An 8953-nucleotide genomic window follows, 5' to 3' on the forward strand; every position below is an offset into this window, starting at 1 on the left:
CATATAATTTTATTTTCACCACCTGCAAACTCACAAGGAGCTCATAAAAGGCACTTTACCTCATCGTTGCTCCACATTTGCCCTCTGCTCATTTTGTTTTGGTTACACTGCGTCTTTAAATCATGTCGCATAGCGTCGCATCTTGTCATTACTTCCTGTTTTTGGTTCATTTAGACGTATTTGGTCCGTGTTGCTTTCATATATCATTCGAACCGCACCAGAGTTCGTTTGGAAGCGGACCAAGACCCATCTTTTCAGCGGTCTCGGTCCGCTTGTTTGGTGCGCACCAGGGTTCGGATGGCAGCGTTCACACTTACTCAAACGAAACGCACTAACAGAGCAATCGCACCAGGGTTCGTTTTAATCGAACCAAACATGACAAGTGTGAACGCACCCTAATTCACTACAAAGAACCTGGTCGTGATAAATTCGTTCGGACTACACTGGCTGCACTGTATGTTTTTGATTCACGTCTTTGAAGAACTTCAGGAATGATTTGTTTGTGTATCTGATTGGTCGCCTTATGGAATTGAAAGACTCAAGAGTCATGTTTTGGAACCGGGTCATATGATTAATTAGTTTGGGAATCGGAATAGCTTGGTCGCGCTGTACAGTATGTATTTGATTAACAAAAAAGAACCGGCATAGTTAAGTTATAACTACTTTGTAAGTATTTTGAGTTCTAAGCTTTGTTTGATATTTTATGTGCAAGTTTAATTTTAATTTGACTGACTTGATTTGTCTAGTTGAGCGCGAAGGTGCATTTTCCTACGACCCTGATCGATTTGTTTTGCGCTATTTGATATTTTGCTTTACCAAAAGGTGGTGACATAATCAAAATAACGTTAATGCCCCCGTAAAATAAAGTATTTCTCCTACAACAAGGCGAAAGTACTACATCAGTGACAGCCTTAAGTTCAGTCATTTGAAAATAAAACAAAATAGAAATTACCTTCAAAAGTAACTTTTTGTAATGTCTATTGATATTTTCTGCCACAATAATATTACCTTCATTTGTGAATTCTTCTAAGAAAATGTAGAGATATGCATTTAATTGCAATTAATTTGCATTTCATGTAATTAATTCAATTAAATGTGATTGTTTGACAGCTCTAGATTTTATGAGACACCCACTCTCTAATTGCTGTTTTTAGACATTGCACAAGAGGGAATTAATCAGTTATAATGTCACACAGTGATATATAATGGCAGAAGGGATAGAGAGCATACTAGCATGCTATTTCTGGCACATACAGTATGGCATAAATTTATGATTTTCTGAATTCAGCCGATGTGCTCATTTGCACATTTAAGAGCCACATGATCACAGGAATGCTGGTTCAAATACGACCTGCGTGTTCATTTTCTGATCCTGTTCTTCTTCTTTCTCTCTCTTCCTCCCCTGTCCTATATAATAAAAGGCAAAAAGGCCTATAAATAAAATATCAGGGGGAAAAACATTAGATAAATGTGTTAACTGTCTTTAAAAAATTATGCTGTAAAACATATTTAATTAATCTCTTAAGGTAACACATTAAGTTAACACGATATCTTTGACAGTTCTAATAATGTATGAAAAATAATTAAGGTGCATGCTAATGCTTTTTAATGCGGTGTTAAGTAAAATTGTGTCAGAAATGGTGTCTTCCAGAATCCCGGCCAGACTGCCACCTGTTATTTGACACACATTTAACTAACCTACAAAAGTGTAGGGTCAATAGAAGAAGAGATTAATACTTTTATCCAGCAAGGATGCATTAAATTGATCAAAAGTGACAGTAAATACATTTGTAATGTAAGATTTCTATTTCAAATAAATGCTGTTCTTTTGAACATACTATTTAGCAAAGAAGCCAAAAAAAAATCAGTGCATCACTGCTTCATTCCACAGAAATATTAAGCAGCAGCTGTTTAATAATGATAATAATAAAATATGTTTCTTGAACATCAAATCAGCATATTAGAAGGATTTCTGAAGGATCATGTAACACTAAATTTTAAAATATTTTTTTAAATATTTAAATATGTTTGATTTCCCAAAATATATATTTAATAAGAAATTTTACATTTGAATAATATTTCACAATATTACTGTTTTTACTGTATTTTGGATCAAATAAATCCAGGCTTGGTGAGCATAAGAGACTTCTTTTGAAAACATTAAAAAACTCAAACCTAATTTAACTAACATATTGAGCACCTGACTGTGCATGTGCACAGGGGCGGATTTAGTGAATTGGGGGCCCCAGGCAAAATATAGCAATGGGGCCCTATACATTTGCACACATTTTCCTAGATCAACCTTGAGGTTCCTTTTTTGTTGTGATGCTTGCAGCTGCACAATGGTGCCCCATAGTTGTGTCCAACTCTAATTCTAAACTTTAAATTTTATTTTAACTTTAAATAACTTTAAAGTTATTTTAACTACAAATTTAAATAAAACTGAAAAAAGAATGAAAAGGCAATTATACATTTACACACCTAAGGATTATATCAACCAAAAAAGTAACTGCGTATGTGTCCTCTACTTGGTTCTTTCTCATAAATGAGAGAAGTATAAATTATTATATTAATTTAAAACGGGGTTATGTGGGTGGATTTCACATTGGTCTGAACAAAAACTACAGACTGGATTATTGAAAATGAACATTCATTCTCTGCCAGTAGGAGGTGCTTTTGGAACTATAGAATCACAAAAGTGAATTCTATAGTTCCAGTCAGAAATATAGAATGACAAAAGTGTGACGAGGAAAGTCCACTGATGAGTTACCAGCGTAAGCCTGTGTGCGCACGTTCAACTCGGACGGTTGTCGTGGTAATAAACACCGTAAACAGCAACTGTTCGCGTGTCAGCGCTTAATGCGCATCTCCTATGAAAAGCATTTTAGGGGGCCCTTGGCTTTTGGGGGCCCAAGGCGGTCGGCTACCTTTGCCTAATGTGTAAGTCCACCCCTGCATGTGCATAGCAAGACCAGCCTGAAAAATACTGATTTTTGCATGTTTAAGTTAAAAAAGCACAATATATAATGACAGTTTTGTCAGATTTTATTCCATATTTGAAATACGATCATAATTTAGAAAAGTATTTAAATACATTTTGGTGTTTCTCCATTGAATGAGCTGTATATGCATGGCTGTAAAAATAGCATTATAAATATAGTCCCAGAATAAACTGACTTACTTTAAATGGTAAATTCTGGTATAGTAGCCTCTTTAAAGAGTTAAATGAAGTGTGTTAGATTAGAAAGCCATCTGAATTGTGTAGTGTTGGGCCAGAACTGGAAAACCCTGCTTCACAGTGATTGTGTACGTTGATCCTCTTCAGCGATTCAGCGCTCTGCAGGATCTGACAGTGATCACAGAGTAAACAAACAAGTCACTGAGCATCTTAACCTTGCATCCTGTGTGTCTCTCAGAATGCTGTGCTTTATTTCCAGGTCTGGCCGATGTGTTAAGGACGTCGTGTCCTGGTGTGGATTGAGTCCTGACTCTCAACAGGAGCCGATTCACAGCGTTGTAAATAGTGTCGCTGAATCTCTCAAACAAGCCTTGCGCCCGCTGACCCGTGATCCGTGACTGCTTTCATTCTCGGCGCAGCTCTCTCGAAGCGCTAAAAACCCCTGCGCCGTGTGTTTGAAGGAAAGATATGAAAGCGTGGTTTGGTGTCTTGGCCGTAGGGAGCATCTGTGTGTACATGTGTATGAAATATTTGATGATTTCTATGAAGATAAGACGGTTGCGGCATGTGCTGTGTGTGTGAGATATCAAAGTTTGAGAGGTGAGAGTGAGTGACTGTGGATTTGATAAGGCTTATGGGTTTCTGTCAGTCCATATCTGTCGGCTTTAATAAATGCGTGTGTGTGTGAGTAAACAAAGCCCGGAGCCGTTCGCGCCGCTTGAGTCACCTCTGAGCAAGAGAGGTCCGGTAAGCTGGCGCGAGCCTGGGACTCGTAACTCAACATGGCCCCCCGAGTTAGACAAGTCAGCTCATTTTGGCGATATAAATCATCATCCAGAACTGCTCAGACTCGACCGAGCTTCTGTAAAACACCTGCAAAAAAACCTGGTCTAAAAGAATGACAGGAAAAATGTGATTTCCAGTCGAATACATGTCAACCACACCTGATAAAAAGGCACAGATGCCAACAAACTGTTTTCTGTCTTGTTTGTGAGTGATTCCCAGGTTTTTGAATGCTGAAGTTTACAGAAAAGATTAGAATGCTCGTGTTTGTTGGAATTGCCGGGTTTGGTTCCGGAGCGCCGCTCGCTTGCTTGTTTTCCGCCTCGTTAGTCAGAAACAAGGAAACACGCAGCATTGTTTGCACCAACAAAGATACAGAGAAGACTTTTTCTCCTCCTAGGGACCCCATGAAATCGAAATTGGAGATTTGTGGCTTTTAGTGTGTGTTTGTTAGCTTTTAGGCTTGTGTACACTCTTAAAAATAATGACTTCTAAACAGGGTTTTTCACAGCGATTCTCCCAGGTTTTTGAATGCTGAAGTTTCTGAAGTTTACAGAAAAGATTAGAATGCTCGTGTTTGTTGGAATTGCCGGGTTTGGTTCTGGAGCGCCGCTCGCTTGCTTGTTTTCCGCCTCGTTAGTCAGAAACAAGGAAACACGCAGCATTGTTTGCACCAACAAAGATACAGAGAAGACTTTTTCTCCTCCTAGGGACCCCATGAAATCGAAATTGGAGATTTGTGGCTTTTAGTGTGTGTTTGTTAGCTTTTAGGCTTGTGTACACTCTTAAAAATAATGACTTCTAAACAGGGTTTTTCACAGCGATTCCGTAGAAGAATCATTTTGGGTTCCCCACAGAGCATTTCAGTTGAACAGTTCTTAAAGGAATAGTTCACACAAAATGTAAAATTCGCTGAACTTTTGACTCACCTTTAGGCCATTCAAGATGAAGATGAGTTTGTTTCTTCATTCATTTCTTACAAACACAGACCTTTCGCTTTGATGGACTATAGTGGATTACTTGTGGATTATTGTGATGTTTTTATCAGCTGTTTAGACTCTTATTCTGGCGGCACCCATTCACTGCAAAGGATCCATAGGTGAGCAAGTGATGTAATGCTACATTTCTTCAAATCTTTTCTGGAAGAACTTTTTAATAATCTAAAGAAACTTTTTTTCACTGTAAAGAACCTTTTGCGCAATGGAAAATTTCCATGGATGTTAAAAGTCCTTTGTGGAGCCATTGATGCCAATAAAGACGTTTTCGTGTATAATAAACTTTTAACAGATGCGTGTTTAAAATGTTCTTTTTATTTCTATCCTGGGAAAATGGACATCAAATACTATCTCTGACTAGCAAGTAGCAAATCCTAGTTTGGCCGTTTATCTTTAACCTTGTCATATGTGGGTGTTTCTACAACTTCAAACACTTTAATGTTGATTTTTATGAAAATGAACTGATTTTAACGTTCTCTTTTTTTCTTCTTTTTTTTGACACGAAGGTCATGTTCTTGGAAACTTTTGCTCATCACTTATTTTTGCTGCTTTTCAAATGCCTTTATGTGTAGTTTTTATTGTTTTACCCTCGTCCCAGAGCAGATTTAATCATCTAAACAAAGAGGATCATGTGGCACTGAAGACTAGAGTAATGATACTGACAATTCAGCTTTGCATCACAGGAATAAATTACATTTTAACATATATTCAAATAGAAAACCGTTCTTTTAATTTGTAATAATATTTCACAATATTACTGATTGCACTGTAAATTGTGAAATATTATTGCATTTCATCCGTGGGACTAGTGATGTGCCCTACCAAGTACACTCAAACAATAAAAGAGTATTAAAACTGCTGCAGGGACCCATAGCTAATGATTAGTGATATTTATTCCAAACACAACAATGATTGTTTAATGGCGATCGCTACAAAGATTGACTCTCACAGGCCCTCAGAGGAAGGACTAGGGTATCGTAGTGCGTATCATAATTATGAAGTAGATTATGGTGCTGATGAATCTGGTGACTATTATCACCGTGCCAGAGATAATGATAATCTGTGTTGCGTCTCTTTCAGAGGGCTTCGGCCTGTCTGTAGAGTGCCACGGCTTCCATCGGCCCTCCCTACAGATCCTCTCTTCAAAATCCACGCGATTAATATTTCATTTAAAGTTCAGAGCTTTCCGCATCCGTACGCAGCAAAATCACAGCTGAAAAATACAGCTCGGAGACACACAATACATCTTCCACCCTCTCCCTCCCACCCCTCCTACATGAATACTCACTCTCTGCCTTTCTGTCTTTCGCTCTCTCTGCCTCTTTTCCCTTTCGTTTGCCGGCTCTCCTGCTGCCGTTTCCTCTTTTGTTCTTTCTATCTCTCCCCTAATCTCTCCTCATCCCTTTCTCCTCCTCTGAATAATACCCAGTGTTAATACACTGTGCAAAGAAGCCATATTGTAATCCCACAGTGTGTTTCTGTGATCATCTTCTCTTGGCTGCACTCAGCTTTAATGAATGTTAGGAGTTATTAGCTGGCACAAACTGCCTCTGGTGAATCACACAGTCTCAGCCTTTGTTGTTTGCGTGATTCATTTTCTGTTCTGGAGCAAATTTGGCTCTTAAAAGAAGCAAGGAATCATCAGTGTCCTGCTTTATATTTCTATCACACTCTCTTTTTTGGATCTTTCTTATTCTGCCTCTCTGATATCCTCTTTCCAAAAGCATGTTTGGTGTGTCTGTCTATTTTTTATATTGTATTTTTATTTTATTTTGAATTTTTCTTAGATTTCATTTTTCATTTTATGTATTTTTTAGTGATTTTGTTTTGGTTATTTTATGTGCTTTTTTCATTTTTGTTGTTTTTAAATAGTAACCATAGCAACACATAAAACACTCGATCCAGTAAGCAACCACCCAAATCACCCTAGAAACCACATAAAAGTTAACTGAGAACCACTCAGAACTCTTTGGCAACACATTTGTTTTTGTTATGGTGATTGATCATGGTATAAGATCTGATGCGTGTCTCTCGTGTGAGATGAGAAACACTTTTCATTCTCTTATGGAATGCAGTAGATTGCCTGCGTTATTTGCGGTCTCTAATTAGGTTTAAACAGACTCAGGCAGGTTTTCTCTTTTTTAGAGTTTTATTTTTGGCCCGCGATATAGCTGCCGCACACGAAGACAGAAGAGCCGGTTATTAAACTGTCTTATAACTGCAGAAAAACTGTCTGTGAGAACAAAAGACAAGGCATGGCTTCCTTTGCGGTGTTTTTTTGTTTGTTTTGTTTTTTATAAAAGTCTAGTTTAGGATGGAGGTCAGATTGATTTGAAATGGCTATAGGTGGTTTGTATGAATGCCTTTTGCATATAATGAGATTAATGATGATGTTCTAATTTGAGTGTTTTTGCCTGATTATTTTCTACACCATCTGTTTCCTGCAGGTATGTGGTCATTTTCTGTCTCTGAACTGGCCATCCCCGGGGTGGAGATCGGTCGTCTGTCGGCAACAGATGCAGACCTGGGTGAAAACGCTCGGATGGATTTTATGATCGTGGACGGAGAGGCAGGGGACACCTTCAACATAACTGGATTGAACCAGGATGCTGTGATTTTGTTAAACAAGGTGGGAGTGGAGAAATGGAAATACCTACAGTAATGTTGTTTTCTTCCATACATTCCCAAATCAGAAGCAAATCCAATTTTATGCTGTATCTGACTCAAAACTGTTCAGTTGTTTGTCTTAACAGTAAAAAACGCACAAGTAGTGAATGAGTGAGCGGGTTCAGACACAGCATGTACTATATGAATATGCATATAAGCAAAGATAATAGCAAACTTTCCCGTTTTCTGTCCTCTTTGCCTATACAGACATTCTCTTACGTTGTTAGACATCGTATTGATGCTTTCATTACTATGGCAACCATTGTAGCTGCACCACATATGGATTACATTGACCGTCTAAACAAATAAATTCTATTTCATTACTTGCAAAATGACAGTATTAGTCTCAAAGGATGAATGTAGCAAATATGCAGCATTAGAAAAGCTATAGATTGGAGGATGGATAATTTTGAATGTGGCTAGTGAACAACTAGCAACTGCATAACAGCTGGTGCTATTTTAGTTTTATAGTAAAAACACGGTTTTTGATGGTAGCCATCCAAAACACCCTAGCAATCACATAGCAACACCTTGGCAACCACATAATGCACTAAAAATATCCTAGCAAATACTCTGCAACCACATATCAACACCCTGACAGCCACATGTCAATGTGTTAAAAACATTCAAAAAACAACTGCATAGCAACACCCTGGCAACCACCCAAAAACACTTAGAACACCCTTGCAAAAAACTAATAACATCCTTACACTCTAGCAACAGCATAGCCACAAATGGAAAACACTTAAAAACACCCTAGCAACCACCTAAAAATGCCCTAGTAAACACTCAGATCACTCTAGCAGCCACATAGCAACACCCTGGCAACCACACATAACATCCCAGCATCATGGGGGTTTTAGTCGGTTAAGCACAACTTACATTTCCATTAGAAAATTGTATCATTTTAAAAATAGAGTATTTGGATATTTTCAAATACAGGAATCTTAACAATGACTTTGAAATGGAAGGGAGAAAGACAGAAAAAATAATTAAATTAAAATAAAAAATTATATTAAAAACATCCCAATTCATCATTTTTAAACCAATGCATTTTTTAAATAATTAAAAATGTTTTCTGTTTATACAGATGAAAAATGTCAACCTATTTCAGTTAGCAACATTTCTAATTATCAATTATGTTCTAAAATGGCTAAAACTAAAACTAAAAACAAATTACACACGTTTTCCTATTTTCAAATATGGATATCTCAACAATGACCTATAAATAAAAGGAAGAAAGCAAGAAAAAATCCAATTAAAACTGAAAATTAAATTTAAATCATCCTCAAGTTATCATTCTGGTTTCTTTCATTTTACTTTTTGTATT

At 37.4% G+C, this 8953-nt stretch overlaps 1 pseudogene; it reads left to right on the top strand.

Moving 5' to 3' along the window:
* The window catches only part of LOC107714970 (cadherin-11-like), a 93600-nt pseudogene that overhangs the window by 58421 nt on the left and 26226 nt on the right, over positions 1 to 8953 (top strand).

This window comes from Sinocyclocheilus rhinocerous, unplaced genomic scaffold, assembly GCF_001515625.1.
Source record: "Sinocyclocheilus rhinocerous isolate Xijiao unplaced genomic scaffold, SAMN03320098_v1.1 scaffold28, whole genome shotgun sequence".
NCBI lineage: Eukaryota > Metazoa > Chordata > Actinopteri > Cypriniformes > Cyprinidae > Sinocyclocheilus > Sinocyclocheilus rhinocerous.